General features: G+C 35.9%; 1 protein-coding gene across 3 annotated transcripts in view; it reads left to right on the top strand.

Moving 5' to 3' along the window:
* Positions 1 to 17,594, top strand: part of EEA1 (early endosome antigen 1) — a 104,982-nt gene that overhangs the window by 546 nt on the left and 86,842 nt on the right. The gene's annotated exons all lie outside the window — the stretch shown is intronic.

Raw genomic sequence — 17,594 nt, 5'->3', positions numbered from 1 at the left:
TCGGGCGCGGGGCTGTCGGTGCGAGAGGGCGGCGGGGCGGGAGGGTGTGGTACAGGCGCGTTCCTCCCAGATCCTAGAATGGCCGTGTAAATGGAGAGTTGGTGCCCGCGGGACCGGCCCGCCAGCCGCCTGCCGGGCTGGAGATGGCCTCGTGGGAGATTGTGGGCGGCTTGCTTAGCTCTAACCCACCCTTCCTGGCCAGTGGACCCCCCAACTTTACACCACACGCACCTTCCACATACGGCTTCGGTTTCTCATCTGGACAGCGTTGGAGGGTAATGTGGTGAAACCTGGCCTAGCATGGGCCCAATCGTGGTACCGACTCTTAACTGGCAAAGTCAGCTGAGAAGGAAGATATTACTCACTGTTGGAAACTTTTTTTTTCCAATTAAAAATGCGTTCTCCCCTCCCAGCCAGTCCTTTTTTTGAGCTGTCCAAGAATAAATCCGCAGTAGGCTTTAACCAGTGATATACACTTAGTCCTTCACTTTCTGCCAGTGCTATCTGTATTTGAAATCTGGAAAAACTCTAAGATATAAAGATTAGAGCATTGGAAAGCTGTAGGTGTATTCTTTAGGAATCAGTTCTTAGAATAACATAAAATCTATTTTCCTATAAGAGTTACTGTACTAAAAAATTTTGTTTTGGATGGCTTCTTTTTTTCTCTTTGATAGGGTGCAACAAAATGTAAATGACTGCATAGTTGGTACCAAACCCATTAGTTAGTATAGACTGAGTAGGGTAACTAGTTCAAAAGACAGAAGAAATGAGTGAATTCCTGATATTCAGCCAAGGAATGTGCCAAAGAGAATTGAGCCAACCATTATATGGAAAGAGAGTGTACTTGCTTCTGCATAGCTTTCGTGAAACGTTTAAGTCATGTGAAAGTTGGTCGTATATATCAGGGAGAGAAATGGTTAACTTTTGTATCTGCCACCTTTTATTGACATTTGACGATTTTTTTCAGTGGTTTTGTCAGAGTTTTTGAAATGTTGATAAGCTGGTGATTTTGGCAGTAGCGAGGGCATGCCCTTTACTCTTGCCATCGGTTCCTGTGGTCAACAGTAAAAACTGTGCATGATTTACTTGTAGTACTTAGAGATTTTTCTTTTGTCGGACCTGGAGAAATGGATTACCTCATGCCTCTGATTTTTTGTCATAGTCCACAACTGAAAATTAGTTAGCCTGTGGTTTGTTTTAAAGTTTATGTATAAAACAAAGTGTTTGCTGACTTAAGAGTAGCTTCTGGTAGTTATAGATTAGGTTTCAGAAATATGGGATGCTTTCCAGTACTCTTAGCTTAATGTTGTTAAGCATTGGTGTTGGTGCATACACAACTGTTGGAGAAGTTTCAGTTGAAACTACAAATTTGGACTTTTGGTTATTGCTGAGATGTGATATGGAATCATCACATAGGAATAAGTCAGTTGATAACTGAGTTTCTTAACCATGGCACTATTGATACTTGTGACTGGATAATTTTTTATTTTGGGGGGCTGTCTTTTGCATTTGTTAAGAAGTTTAGCAGCATTCCTGGCTTATACCCACTAGATGCCAGTAGCACCCCCAAATCCCTTTTCCCCTATTGTGACAACCAAAAATATCTCCAAGACTTTACCAAATGTCTTCTAGGGGCTCAATTGCCCCTGGTTGAGAACCACTGTGTTAAATGTATACAATCTTTTATAGGACAGTTTGAATTGTTTCTCACAGGTAAATTTATTTATTTTTCACTGTACTTATATTGAGCATCAGTAAATACCAGTTATATGCTAGGGGCTGGGAAACAGTTAAATAAGATATGGGCCCTCCATTTACAGCTCACAGCTTGGTTATGGAAGTGGACATTTAAAAGTAATTACATGCTACACTAATTGGGGGGATCACTTCGTAAATTAAATAAATGTCTAAAAACACTATGCTGTACACCTGAAACTAATATAAAATAATATTAAATGTCAACTCACATTGAAAAATAAAAATTAAAAAAATAAAAGTAATTACAGTATTATGTAATAGAAGAATGGAGAGTGCACTGGATGCTACTTTGTAGGAGGGTGTTTGGATAATCATGGAAAACTTCAGGGAGGAAGGCATGTTTAAAGCTCAGAAGAGGGAAGGGCGTGTCTGGCAGAGGGAATTGCAAATGCCATGACAAGGAGTCATGAAAGGGTGGATAATATTAGGGGGATGATGAACTATCAAGTTTAGGAAGTGAAATATGTCTAGTAACTGGTGGGAGATGAAGCTGCAGGAGTAGCTACAGACCAGATTATGACAAGCCTGGGGTGCCTTTGGAGTTCAGCTTTTACCTTGTAGATGGATCAGTGTTAATGCTCAGAATTTTATAAGACCTTTTGATAAAAACCTTAAGGAAATCTTGTGATTTTATTAGTACTTTAGAACCTAGAATATATATTTTATTAACTCCATAGTGATATTTACTAACAAATATAACTGGAATCTTTAAATTATGTGTAACAAGGTAACCATTTTATTTTGATAATCTTGATAATTTTCTCGGCAGAGATATTAAGATGTAAGATTAAATCTAAACTTGTTGCTTTAGAGATTTGTTTGAAATGGACTCTATGCTTTGAAAGTATATTGCATTCCTTTAACATTATGTTTTTAGATGGCCTTTTCATTTAACTGTTGTAATTTTCTTCTAAATAGTGTCCTTTAAATAGCATTTTTGAAAGTAGAAACAAGCAATGCGCTTATAATAAATTATAACTCAGAGTCTTTAAACATCACCAATAAAATCCCAGGGTACTTTACAGAAAATTAGGTTTCTAATTCTCCTCCTCCTCCTGCTCCTTCTTCTTCTCTTTCTAAAGGATGTCTCTCTGAGGCTTGAAGGGCCTGAAGAAAATATCGAGATAGCTTCAATATATATGTATTGACTTTTTTGCGTGACAGTCCTTTGAAGAGACATGTGAATTTGAAGTGCTTGATGGCCAGAAAGATGACCAGCATTTAGTACTTTAGGTAGTCCGTAAACTTTGTTGCAATTTATTTCTTAAGGATCTTACTGTGATTTAACATTAGTGTATTTGATGTACTTTTCCTGGTATATATCTATGATATTGCTAAAGGAAAAATGAATTTAATTATTCTAGAACTGTAGGAATAGGAGGCTTCTTTTCTGGTCAACAGGCCTAAAATGAGGAAGTAGAAATAGAGATTCAGTGATTTACCTAAAGCAGCACACTTAGATGTCAAAACAGACTACAACCAATTTTTTCCAACTTCCAATCCATTTCCCTTTTCCTGGCACCTTGTTGCCCTTTTCTCCCACACTCAACTGGTGTGGTTAGCACTATGCTAGTCACTGTGGAAGATATAGGAAAAATATAAGACATAACTTATAACTTCTTCCTCAAGGAACTTATATGTTTAAGTGCGAAAGTAAATGATATAGACAATAAAGGCTATAGTAGTACAGAGGAGGAAAGATCAGAAATGAACTTGTGTGATGCGATTTTGGTGAATATCTGTGATTAGGAGAGAAAGAGACAAGTTTCATTCTAGGAAAGAGTTAAAAAATGAGCGAAGACTCAGAGATGGGAATGAATTCATTCTTCCTGCCAGCCCTCCTTCCTTTGCATATTGCCTTTTAATAAACAAATATTTATGACACTTGCTATGTGCTAGATTCTGGGGATACAACAGTGAATAAGACACAATCTCTTAAGTAGCTTAAAACCAAGTGACTTTTAGAGAGAGAGAGATATGTTTAGAGTAGAAAGAAATTGAGAGAGAAATTTACAAACATAGTGTGACACCTCATTTTGGATATTCTTGTCTAGCTCAGCCCTGTCCAGTGCATATGAGTCATATATGTGATTTAAAGTTTCTACTAGCCACGTTGAGATAAAGTCAAAAGGAAGAGGTGAAATTAATTTTAAAAGTTTATTTCCTTTGACCCAACATATCTAAAATATTTTTAAAGTAATCAATATAAAAAATAATGAGATATTTTACATTCTTTTTGTACTAAGTTTTTGAAGTCTGGTATGTATTTTGCACTAACAGCACATTTCAATTTGGACTAATCATATTTCAGCTGTTTTAACTGCTATTTTTAACTTTTTATTTAGAATTAATTTCAAACTTAGAAAAAATTGCAAGAATAAAACAATACAAGGAACACCTGCATACTCTTAATCTAGATCTATCTATTATTAACATTTTATTCTATTTGTTTTATCATTTGCTCACTTTCTTTTCCCTTCTCCTTCCCTTTCCCTTTCCTTTTGTCCTTCACCCCTTTCCTCCTCCTTCTCCTTTATGGTGGTGGTGGTGGTGGTGGTCTTCTTTCTTCCTTCTTTTTACTCCTCCTTCTCCCCGCTTCCTCTTCCTCCTACCCCCGCCCTTCCCTCTCTCTAATTTTTTTTTTTTTTCTGAATCATATCGGGATCAGTTATAATCCTTTACCTCTGAATACTTAAGTGAAGGATAGGGATATTTTCTTACATAACCACAGTATAGTTGCAGACGACCTAAGTTTACATTGGTTCAATTTACTATCTATCCATAATTCCAGTTTTGCAATCGCTCTGATAATGTCCTTTGTAGCATTTCCCCCTCTCTAGTATAGGACCCAATTAGGGTTATATATTATATTTAGTTGTTATGTTGCTTTAGCCTCTTTTAAAATGGAACATTTCCATAGCATTTCTTTGTAATTTATGACATTTGTGAAGAATGCAGATCCCCTCCTGCCTTTTTTTTTTCCCCTAGAATATTCCTTGTGTTGCATTTGTCTGACATTTTCTTGTGATTAGATTGGGATTATTCATTCTTGGCCAGAATGTTTCTTAGAAGATGTGTCCTTCTCAGGTTATCACATCCGGAGGCCCATGATGGCCTTCTGTCTTTCATGGGTGATGTGAATTTTAATTACCTTGTCAAAGGTCAAGGTGTAGCTGTTTTTCTGACTAGGTAATATTTTTTTTCCTTTGCATCTACTAGGCAGATACTCATAAGACCATGCAAATATCCTGCTCCTTATTAAAATTTTCCCTAGATTTTGCATCTATCATTGATTTGTGCCTGATCTAATCTTCACCACAATGACTGCAAACCAGTTCAGATGGTTGTCTCTTTTTCCTTCCACATTTACCATTTGGTCTTTGGCTTCCCCTTCCTCTGTCCCTTCCCTCCTGGCTCCCTTCCATCCTAGTCCTACCTCCCTTCTCTATCAGTTCCCTTCCTTCTCAGTACCATTTTTCCTTCCTTCCTCCCTTCCTTCCTTCCTTCCTTCCTTCCTTCCTTCCTTCCTTCTTTCTTTCCTTCCCTATTAGTATGGACTCATAATTTCATTTTTTTTTTCATGGTTTATAACTCATCACTGTATTTAATTATTTTGGTGCTCACATTGTCCCAGGATTGAACAGTGGGAGCCCCTTCAAGATGGTTCCTGTGTCCTTTTGACATGCCCCTATCATTTTTTTGAGCTCTTCCTTTCTGGTATAATAAGGCATTCCAAGCTTATCCTTTAACTACCCTTTCCCAGCCCTGAAATTAGCCATTTCTCTGAGGAGCCCTTTTCTTTTTAGTAGGGAATGGTATTAGAAACCAAGGCCTGGGGTGGCTTTCCTTCGTGTTTCTTTCGGTGGACAAATCTAACTGAACTTTTGAACTTTATTCTGTAGACATTAGGAAGTCAATAGATTTTATTCACCAGTAAAATATATTTAATATATAGGGGAGGAAAAATTCTCTTCTACCCTCTTTGGGTCTTAGGATAGGAGAAAATCATACAAATTTTATTACATTTTTACATGTATATGAGAACTTTCGCAATAGAATGAAGACCTGAAGAAGTGACCAGAGCAGAAAGTTTATACCTTTTAGACAAACAATAAACTTGTGAACAATTGATAAGATAAAGGGGTTTGGGCTAGAGGTAGTAAATGGTGAAGAAGTAACTAGGAAGATAATGGTGAGTTTAACAAAGTTAGTTTGTACAGATTTCTCAGCTCCAAATTCTCTGTCTCTGTTGATAAGGGTGTCTTCCACCCTGTTGGTACAGGGAGGATACATTTTACATGGTAATTTTTACCTCCTGCTTTCAAAAAGAAAGAGGGTCAGAGTGGTTTTTTTTTGTTTTTTTTTTTTTTACATGTTGTTTCTTAAGTGCCTTTAACTAAAAATAATATGCCAAAGTGGCATATTTTGGGGTGGCATAGTCTCTTTTTTTCAGGCACATAGTATGAGTTAATCATATTAATTGAAATGAGTATCAAAAGGAATGGGAAGATTAATTTGCCAGTGTTTCATGTGATGTATTAAAACTATAGAAGAGTATAGGTAGAAATCATATGGGAGTGATTTTAATATTTTAGGCATAAGTAAATATGATTTGCATTAGGATGAATGCTATGTGAGCAGAAAAAAAGTGATGAATAGGGATGACCTTTGACATAGCTCTCTCCCAAACATCTATTACAGGCCTACTATGTGGTGTGGACACATTGTTGAGTAAAACAGACATGAACCCCTGAGGAGCTTAGTGTCCAGGGAAGGAGAGAGGAACTAAAGAATCACATAACTATATGGTCACATCCTTGAGTGTGAGTATTAGGAAGGAAAAGAACAGGGAGCCCCAAGAGCACATAGCAGGAGGGCCCTGATCTAAACTAAGATGCTAGAGAAGGTGTCTCAGATTAGTTACACATTTAAGTTTGATGAAATTATGGCTCATTTATTGACGTGAATTTAAAAACTAGGATTAATTTTCTCTGTATAGATTTATTTTCAGTGTGTTAAGAATAAAGAGGAGATTATCAGGGCTAGAACTAAGTTTTCTCTCCTAATCCTGGTGGTCTTTGGCTGGAGTTAGAGACAATATAATTAATGATAATGGACTCTGGAGCCATACTATTTAAGGTGGTATCCATATGCCATTTACTATCTGAGTAGCTTTGGGCAAGTTACTTGACTTCTCTGTATTTTATTAGAATGGTCATAATATTAGTACCCTTCTCATAGGGTTGTTGTGAGGACTAAATGAATTAATACATGTAAGATCTTAACAGCAGCATATGGCACACAGTAAGCTCTCTGTAAATGTTAGCTGCTCCTAATATTGGTGTTTTGTTATCATTATTATATACTCTAAATTTCTTCACGGAACACTTTTCTTATCATTCCCTGGCTTTTTTTTTTTTTTTTTTTAAAACCCCTCCATTTCTTGTGTGTGTGTGTGTGTGTGTGTGTGTGTGTGTGTAGACACATTCATTTATCATCCTGTCGAACATTTATTATGTGCTAATTACTGTGCTGGGCTTAGAGATAAAAATTCTCCAGTTTTAAAGGGAGAGGCAGATAGATACTTAAGTCATTACAAAGCAATGTGATCAGTGTTACTAGATACACAGAGGAAGTTTGTGAATACAAAAGAAAAATTAATTCTGTGGCAGAAAGGTGAGAGAGAAGGGCGGAGACAGGGAATGGAGATTGTCAAAGGCCTTACAGAATATGGAGGTGACTCAGGCAAGATGGGGTGAGGGAGAGAAGGCATTTTAGAGACAATGACCAGGTAAATAAAAGAGTCTGAAACAGCCTGGCACAGCACAGCAAAATTGTGATTATTTCTGCGTGTGAATGAGGATAGTTATAAGAGATGAGACTGGAAAGGGTTTTGGATTTTATACTACAGACAGTAAAGAGCCATGGAAAGTTTTTAAATGATACAATTTGTAATAAGGAAAACTCTCAAAAATATTTTTCCTAGGTAATCTTTATAAAAGGTAAATCCTATGAATCACTCTTCTGTCTAAAGTCTGTTGATGACTACTCAGTGCCCATAGGAGATGTTCAAATTCTTTACTTTGGTACACAGTCCTATAATGCTCTGGTTCTTTTAACACCATTTCAATCTCATCTCCACATACATCTCTGTACAGGTACTGACCTTGCTGTCCTCACTAATTGTGTTTCCCACAACTTACCCTGTTTTCTCATCCTATCATACCTCTGTAGAAGCTTTTTGTTCTGCTCAGTGTCCTACAATCATTGCTCAGTTCAGGTGAGTTCTAGGACTTATTTACTTACTTATTTTCTTCTCCTAAAGCACCCCATACTAATTAAGAGAATGGGCTTTTAGATTTAGACCATCATTTGAACCCTGCACTCCTCCATTAATAAGGGCGAGATCTTATGCAAAATTTCAAACTCTCTGAGACCCAGTTTATTGAATTGTTGAGAATAATATGTACCTCACAGCGTTTTGGGAGGATTAAATGAAATAATGTTCATGAAACACCACAGTACCCAACATTCAATAAACATTTAGTATACAGTAGCTATTGTACTACAAATCTCTAGAAAATTTATTACATTGCTTTTGTAATTTGTTTACTTGACTTCTTCCTTACTAGACTGAATTTTCTTAGAGTGGGGATTTTATTTTCTTTCTTAGTGTGCAAGATTTAACTTGTGCCAGATGCTTAGTTGTTTTCAATAATAAATATATGTTGACTACTTGATAGCTGTGTAGAGAGGATGGCTCTATTAAGGGAGAGACCAGGTAGAAAGTAATAACCCTTTATTTCCTAAAATTGTTGCACATTAGAATCATTTGGAACCCTTTAAAAAAGAAAAGATTCCCAAGTCCCTTTATTGAATCAGAATTTCTGGATCTCTGGTTGTCAGTCCAGGGGATGATGAAAGCTTGAATTCAGGCAGTGGCTTTGGGGCTAGAGAATAGATTGATTTTTCAAGAAAATTAAGAGATAGAATTGATAAGATTTGTTGACTTGTGAGTAGTTTGGGTAGCAGAGAGGATGGTGGAATGGACTAAGGTAAAGAATAGAGAAGGAAGAACAGGTTCGGGGAGGAAGATGAGTGTGGACTAGAAATGTGGACATCCCAATGGAGATGTTAACTAGGCAAGTGGCAATATAGGCTCAGCACTCAGGAGACATGCAGAGGCAAGTATTAGATTTGTGTGAATGTTAAAGAGAGAAGTCAAGTCAAATAAGGATTGAGAGGTGTCCCCTAAATGGAGGAGTTAGATCATACCTAGTTCAGTTTTAGGAGAGTCATAGGGAAAAATGACTGACTGGGAAGTAAGGAAAAAAATATATGTTGCACATACTTCCAAGAAATATGGAGAAGAAACAGTAACTAAATATTAAATGAATCAATGTAATCTGCCATCCTTAGACTTTGTTCTAATAAATGCTTTTTATTTTTAAGGATCACAAATTTTATCAAATCAGTTTAAACTGAAAGGGGATTTATTGTGAGGTTTCAAATCAAAGAATAAGATTTCCTATACAGCGGGTCTCTAGAGAGTAGGACTTAGAGTGGTGTTAGAGGCGGCTCTTCCTTCTGTCTCACATTCAGATGGACCACTGGCATCTTGTCTCTGCATTTCTACATCTGTCTTCCTTGCTGCTGCTTACTCGGTATGCTCAAGACCTCAAATTACCATTTGACCACATGATTCTACTTGCTTGTCACCTGTCTTTACATAACCAACTGGCCCAATGTCTTAATTCTCAAATCCTAAGAGAAGAGTCTAAAAATGTCCTCCTTATCTTTTCTTGTCAGGTCATACATTGGTCTCTGGCTGGCCAACAGAGTTGCTTCTTCTGGGTCAGGTGACTATTGTTGGTTTAGTCATCTGAGGTTGGGAGTAGAGTGGGGTCATATGGTACTTAGGATTCTTCCTTCTAGGAGTTGGCACCATGAAACCCATCTTTTACAGATCGTTTTGGAAATAAGTTTTGTCTCTGAAATAGTTATAATAATTTTGATTAGGTTTATTAGGTTCTAGGAATAAAAGGTCCAGGTTAGCTCAAAAATAAGATAGTGGTGGATGTGCTTGGCAATAAGAAAGATGGAATTCCATGGAAATTCAAAATCAAAGATTTAACATGAGGTGGAGCTTCTGAGACATTTTTATTGAAAGGCTTTAAAGGATGCATGGCAGTGCTGTTCAAGACTCCATGACAGGGCTTTATAGGTTCTTCACTCTAGGGTACCACTGTGAAAGTACTCAGTGATTCTTCACATATTTGAGTCTCTTGTAGCTATATATTTTTGTTTCTGCTCTCAGCTAATTTTCTTATCTTCTATTTTAGCTTTTTTTCCCCTCCCCCCCATAGCTTCTGCATATTCAGACTCTGTGGTCATTTGAGACTTTGGCTGGGTTATGACTTTGATTTGCTCAAGACCCTCATATACTCTTACTTTACCTCATGTCTACACTCACTGTATATCTGTTTAGTGCCATTTTGTGCAGCTAATATATTATTTCTCTTTATAGTTTGCAAATCCTAAAACCTAAGTATGAGACTCAGCAGTAGTTCCTTCTTGACATTTTTTGTCGTTGTTGTTGTTGTTTATTGGATCTTTTTATTGGCTGCTAGCTAGCTTGCGATTGGCTGTTGTTGAGTCCAGGTGATCACATCTGGTCAATTGGCAATAGACATGGGGTCATATAACCTGGCTGTCTTGGACTGTGTTCTCAACATGGGCTATAGTAAGGTAACTTATTTTAGGTTGGATCCATGCCTATTACATGCACTGCGATTGATTGACATATTTATTACATTAACAAGAATAATTTAGTTGCATAGCCATCTGTTTAAGTATTGTATGGGCCATAGCAGTAGATGAAATTTAATAAAACTGCATTCTTTCCCTCATCTCAGTTTTTAATATCAGACTATGATTGAGTTTTACATAAGTATGCTAATATAAAAGTTTTTCCAGAGTCTCAGTGATACTTTATTTGGACTTTATTAGCTATGTAATATTTGGAAAATGATTTAAGAATTCCTATCTTAATATGGTGCTATGCCAAAATGTGTTGTTGTGTGGGATGGATTAAGTGGTAAATCATATCGAATAAGATCTCTGATAAGGAAGTATGAATTTATTTTATTCTCTAAGATGTTTATTTATTTTTTTTGACATGACATCTATTTTCAACTTCTAAATATTTAAAGTAATGATTTAGTTTTAAAATATTTAACTATAATAAAAGAATATATTTCTGGTTATGAAAATCATATACATCATGGAAATTTGAAAAGTTTAAAAAAGAAAATTGAGAAGGAGCATAGGATTGTAGCGTAGTGGGTGGTTTAACAATAAAAAAAGAGGTTTTGAAGTCAAGTGGAATTCTAGCTCTGTGCATTATTACATTTGTGATCTTAGCTAACAATTTATTTAGCTCTCTTAACCTTATTTTTTATTCTCGACTAAATGGGAATAATCCCTTTGACTTAATTCAAAGGATTGTTGTGAGGATTATAAATACTTTATAATGTAAATAAATTATTTGCTGTTGTGCCTGTCATAGAGGTTATATGTTAGCTATTATTGTTAATAGAAAGATAGAATATTTTATTTAGCAGACTACCAATTGGTATTTTTTTAACTGGTATAAAACTGAAGTTTCTTACGTGCATAATTTTGAAAATGCAAATGATCTAGGGGAAGTTGATTTTCTGAGCTTTTCAATAAGATCATGCCTTAGGGTTATTTTGGTTTTAAGTGTTTGAGTATAAAGGCACCAGAGCAAGTAGAGAAATCACTGATTTTGGGCAAATCATTGGGCTTTTCTTGGCTTGATTTTCCTTAATCTTTCTGGTGAGGGCACTTTTCCCCCCCGAATTGGTTGCTTTTGAGAGATAAATTACCTAGGTGATTTCTGAAGTGCTTTTAGGGTAAAAGTGTTCGTTGAAAACCAAGGAAGTCCCAGGATTTTGAGTTTGCAGATCATGTGCAACCCCAGAGTAACATTTTAGTGTTACTAACATTTGTGTTATATAACAAATCCTGATACCTTTTACTCTATTTCTAGCATTTTTGCTGAGAAAAAATGTCTTCAGGAAGGAAGGAATCAGTGATAAAATTTGATAACTCATGTAAAGTGACTATGATAGCACCTTGCACAAAGTAGGCTCTAAAAGATAGGTCTCCTTCTCTACGGAGATCTCCTCTCACCCAGTGTTATAGCCCCGTACAGGTATCTAAAATGCAAGTAAGGTAAATTCATTATAGTGGATGCTTTGGTGTGCACCTAGATCCCCTTTCAGGATGAAGAAACATTCCCCTAGCTACCTAGAGCCATGGCTGCCAAAGGTTTGTAACTTCTTTGGGAGTCGCCCTTACAGAAGGAAGCTCTTCACCCAGGATTATGTCTCCTTCCTGGAAGCAGTTTGCCCTTAATTACTGGTTGTTGTGGGTGATACAAAGAATCATTATCCCCTAGCTTTAATTTGGAACTTTTATGAGGGACCATCCCAGCTTCAGGACTCTTAGTAGGATTAATTTAGCCTACTGTTGCAATGGGTTACTGATCAATACTGTTCAGTTTACCCCTGGGCCCACACAGGTGTTCCTGAGAGCACTCCTCAGTAAATCTCCTGCTTGCAGATTTTAGAGTCTCAGAGTCTGTTTCCTTGGAAACCTGAATTACGAGTCATCTGCTGTTTGGATAGTTTTTCTCAGAGATTTTTGCATCATAAAAGATTATTATATTCAGGATGGATTTTAATTTTATGAACGTTGTGTTCTACTTCTTTGAAACTGATATTCTACATATCTTTTATAACAGGAATCCATGGCCAGTAGATTAGAATTTCTGTTAGATTCTGAAATGCTTAGTAGTAGGTCTGCAAGCCTTTTTGCTGGGATTTTGAACATGGCGCATAGGTGCTTTGCTCAGACAGTTAAAAAATGGTGATTTCTAAATTTTTCATTCTTTCTACATACTTTGACATTTTCTATAAAGCACTTTTTAATATCAGCCAGGGCTATTGGGTTGTCATGAATTTCAGTGCATACAGGAAAGGTAGGATCAATGCTTAATATTTTTCACTTAATTACTAATTTTCAGAATAAGATTTGGTACAGTGGTCTTTAGACTTTCTCTTTCCTTAAATATTTTATGAACTCATGGATTTATATATATTTATTGAGTTTCAATCAGCTGTAGTCAATGTGGTTTTGGATGTGCAAATTATCATAGCTTTAGCTAGTGGAAGTGCCTCTTTTACCGTTTGGGTGATCTAAACTCCAGTGCTGTCCCAGGAACATTGGAGATTCTTAGTTCTTTTCACTAACACAGAAACAATTCTAGCACGGTGAGGGTTACTTTATTAAAGGCATGTTTTGAGGTAGAAATGGATCACACCTAAACTGGCTAACCTCATGGGAACAAAAGTACACTCCCTATGAGGATCAGGTTACAGCAAGGAAAGAAGGCTTTAACAACATTGAAGTGGGAAGGTCTGTATTATATTAGGACCACTATGGCTGGTTACAAAGACATTCCTGAATGATTGGCATGTAAGGTCATTTTGTTTGACATTTGGCTGCTACATAACACTTTGCCTAGAGCTCGTGTGCTTACCCAGAATTCAGCCTGTTATAATTAGAGTCATGAACTTCCGGGAATAGACATGGTATTATATGATGGTATAATGAGGCTGAGGATGTGGGCAGGTTAGGGTAGTACCTTCTTCGCAAGTATCTGTGGCTGGGTTAAACCAGCTATAGGTTTATGGCCATCCAGTCCTATGTTTCTCAGGATGCAGGAGTGATCCTTTAACTACAAATGGGGTGATCTTTGGGAAGTCTCTGTGCTGGGTCTTTGTTCCTTTGTTCCCTTGTTGCTCCTTTCTGACTAGCTACCTTACATTCCAAAGGGACTTTTTGTCATTTTGACAGGAAGGACCCTTTTAGCGTTTGATAGCTTCCTTGCTTTTTGGCACACCAGGTCTTAGGTTTATCTTGTAAAGTTTCTTGTAAAGTTTATCTTGTAAAGTTTTTTATCTTGTAGAGTTTATCTTGTAAAGAAATGCCTGGAATCAGTCATTTCTTCAAAAGTCCTGTTTCCTTTTAGTGAAGAATGCTATTTAGATATCACTGTCTGGGCACTTAATGCGCTTACTGATTGTAGGTTTTCATTGCTTTTAAGCTTTAAGTGATAAGAACATATATACACACACTAACACACGCACGTACACAGATATAATCATATTTAAAAAGCAAATAAAACATGAATTCAAATTATTTTTGTTATACTGAATTTTTTGGAACATTAACATAATTATTTTCCCTAAAAATTCATAAAGTGGCTTTTAAATAGCAATATTACTGTTAAGATTACTGAGCAAATTTTACTACCTTTTTAAACAGGTTTTCCCCCCTTATACTATATCTCATTATGGCTATACAGTCTAAATGCTGTATTCTTAAATCACTTAGAATAATTTTTTTCTCTCTGTGGCTATACCAGCCACCTGAGATTCAGTTAGGTTTTTAAAATTTTAAAAAAATTTTAAATTGTGGTAACATAAAATTTACCATTTTTACTACTTTAGAGTATACAATTTGGTGGCATTAAGTACATTTATAATGTGCCACCATCACAACTATCTATCCCCAGAATATTTTTATCATCCCAAACTGAAACTATGTACCACTACATAGTAACTCACAATTTCTGCTACTCCTTAGCCTCAGGTAACCACTATTCTACTTTCTATCTCTATGAATTTGATTATTGTCGGTACCCCATATAGGTGGAGTTATACATATTGGCCTTTTTGTGTCTGGCTTATTTCACTTAGCATAATGCTTCCTAGGTTCATACATGTTGTAGCATGTTTTACAATTTCCTTCCTTTTAAAGACTGAATAATATTCTATTATATGTATATACCACATTTTGTTTATACATTCATCCACTGGTGGACATTTGAATTGTTTTCATCTTTTACCTATTATAAATATTTCCGCTATGAAAATTGGTGTACAAATATCTATATTGTTAGATTTTAACTGATGTTTTTAATAAATGAGGATTATAATCGACTAAGTTAGAGAACATAGGAGGTAAAGCAAATTTTTTTGCTGGGATGGTAAAAGATTGAGATAAATGAAGGGTTTGATTTTGGATATGATTCATTTCAGGTGCTATGGGAAATCAATTAGGAAACAATTGGAAATGTGGGTGTAGAGGTATAGGGTGCTAAAGTAGGTCTTTCTTTTATAGTCCTGGTGAGAGATGATGGCACCTTGAACTAAGGAGAGGGAGAAAGGCTAGATTCAAAATTTATATAGTTGATTGAATTAACTTGGTTTTTAGATGTGAAAGTTAAGGAAGGGAGCATGTAATGCTTTGGATTAGGCAAGGTGGGTGTGTGGTGTTTCTGTAATTTGAGGTAGAGAATGCAGATGGGTGAAAGGTTTGTGAGAAAAGAAAATGAATATGGTTTTAAATAAGCTGACTTTGGGGGTGCTTTCAAGGGATTCAAGTAGAGATATTTAGCAGGACAAGAAAATATGAATTTTAAGTTTAGCACAGATCTAGATTAGATTTAGGGTTTTATTGTCAGCTTTGGGTGGGGGTTATTAAAATTAAGGAAGTAATTGAAATTACCTTGAGCAGAAAGTCCTCAACCTCAGGCCGAAGACTAGTACTGGTCTGTGGCATGTTAGGAACAGGGCCGCACAGCAGGAGGTAAGCAGCAGGTGAGTGAGTGAGTGAAGCTTCATCTATATTTGAAGCTTCATCTGTATTTGCAGCCACTTCCTAGTGCTAGCATCACTGCCTCAGCTCCACCTCAGATCATCAGGCATTAGATTCCAATAGGAGCCCCGGTCCCTGGTGCTAAAAAGATTGGGGACCGCTGAGAGAATATATGATGAGCTAAGAGGTCGAGCATGAAAACTTCTTGGGAAGCCCTGAGTTGCTTTCCATGAAATTAAAAAAAAAATTTCCCATGAAATAGTATTTATTTGTAAATAAATCTTCTCACTTCATCTGTATGGGGTCAAATCTTAGCTCTTAATAGTGGAAAAGAGGTAGTGAGGGTCTTCAGAAATCTTTGGTTATCCATTTATAGTACAAGGATCAGGTAATATGTATAAAGCACTTTTCTCAAGGTCTGCATGTAGTAGGTGGCTTTTCAAACTTAATGAATTTGTAGAAATCTTCCTAATTGGTTTTTATGGTGGCCTGAGGATGAACGAGAAACAAATCAATGTTGAAAGTTACATTTTCTAAGATGTCTTATAAATCTTCAAGGTTTTGAGGTTATGTCGTTTCATTTCTAGTAATTGTATCCTTTCTAGTTTCAGAAATAAATTTGCTAAATATAAGGTATGCATAATATCTACAACCATGATTTTTTTTTTTTCACAAAGACTTTTGCAAAAGCAAAAATTTATTTTTAGTTAACTCATCTTTTCCTGGGAATCAATTCATTATTAACTCAACTTTGGCTGGTTTGCCTTGTTTGCTATCTAGTTTCAGCTAGAGTGGTGTAGATTGTGCATTTTCTTATTAAGCATTTATTATGGCTCTTCTGTGTACAAAGACTGTTATAGTTATCATTTTAGTCAGTTTTAGTGCTTTGAAGGTAGGTAAGATTTAGAGATGAGGTTCTTTATCTTTAGTAGCAAGGAGGTTGTGGAACTGATTTGAGTAATTTTCCCAATGAAATTTTTGCTCTCTTCCTGCTTGGTCTTCTCTTTAGTGGTCATATGTAGTTGCGGATGAGGGAGTTGTTGAGAATTTGGAATTTCTCACTCAGTATATCACCAGATATTAGAAAAACTTTTGTTATTCATCTACAAATATTTGCTTTTTATATGCTACTAGATTAATATTTTCAGTTACATTTACAAGACATAGCTATTGGTTACTTTGGATTACAGCAGTGTAATTATTCTCACATTTAGATTATTTAATTGTATTCAATATACAACTAGTCTGAAATAAGTAAAATATGGATTTCAAAGAAACTCCATGTTAAAACTTCTGTGTTAGTGATATTTTCTTCCAGGCGCAGTAAACAATAATAATTTTTTTTATTTGCTTGTTTATTTGCACAGTTAAGTGCTTTTCTTTCTTCAAAAGCTTGTATTTGATTCTTTGATATTAGGTTTTGCAGAGATTAATGCTGCTTTATATCAATCATATACTTGCTGATGGTATGAATCCGCTTTTATATAACCAGCAATGTAGGATAGTCTATTCAATCATATAGTTGCTGATAGTATGAATCCGCTTTATATAACCAGCAATCTAGGATAGTCTGTTCTTTGGGGGTATCCCTTCTTATTTGGTTGAAGTAAATAGTTTGAATACCCTTGGCCTTATTTAGGTCTGTTTACTAGGATTATTTTAGGCAAGTTTGTAAAAGAGTATTTTTGGTGATAGTAATAGGATTATTATAGGATGTTTGTGCATTGAGGCAAATGTGTAGTGAATTGTTCTATATCTTGGGTGCTTGAGGTGCATCTCAGTGAAGATGTCCAGTGGAAAAGCAGTGATTATTGGGTTAGTGATTAAGAGCCAGACTGCTTGAGCTAAAATCTTTTTTTTTTTTTTCCATTTATTAGCCATGTGACTTTGGGCAAGTTACTTAGACTCTACCTTGGTTCTCTTTTATGTAAACTGGGAAAGATAGTATATACCATAAATGTTTTTTGACAAGGATTATTGAGTGAGTTCTTATGCTCTTAACCTTTTTTTTACCCAGTGTTTTACTGAATTTCCAATTCCTTTAAGATAATACCTAGGTATTAATGAATGATAATGTTAGATGATAA

Source organism: Pteropus alecto, unplaced genomic scaffold (assembly GCF_000325575.1).
Source record: "Pteropus alecto unplaced genomic scaffold, ASM32557v1 scaffold76, whole genome shotgun sequence".
Lineage (NCBI taxonomy): Eukaryota > Metazoa > Chordata > Mammalia > Chiroptera > Pteropodidae > Pteropus > Pteropus alecto.
Note: the sequence above shows the minus strand (reverse complement) of the source record. Positions and strands in the feature narration are given on the sequence as shown.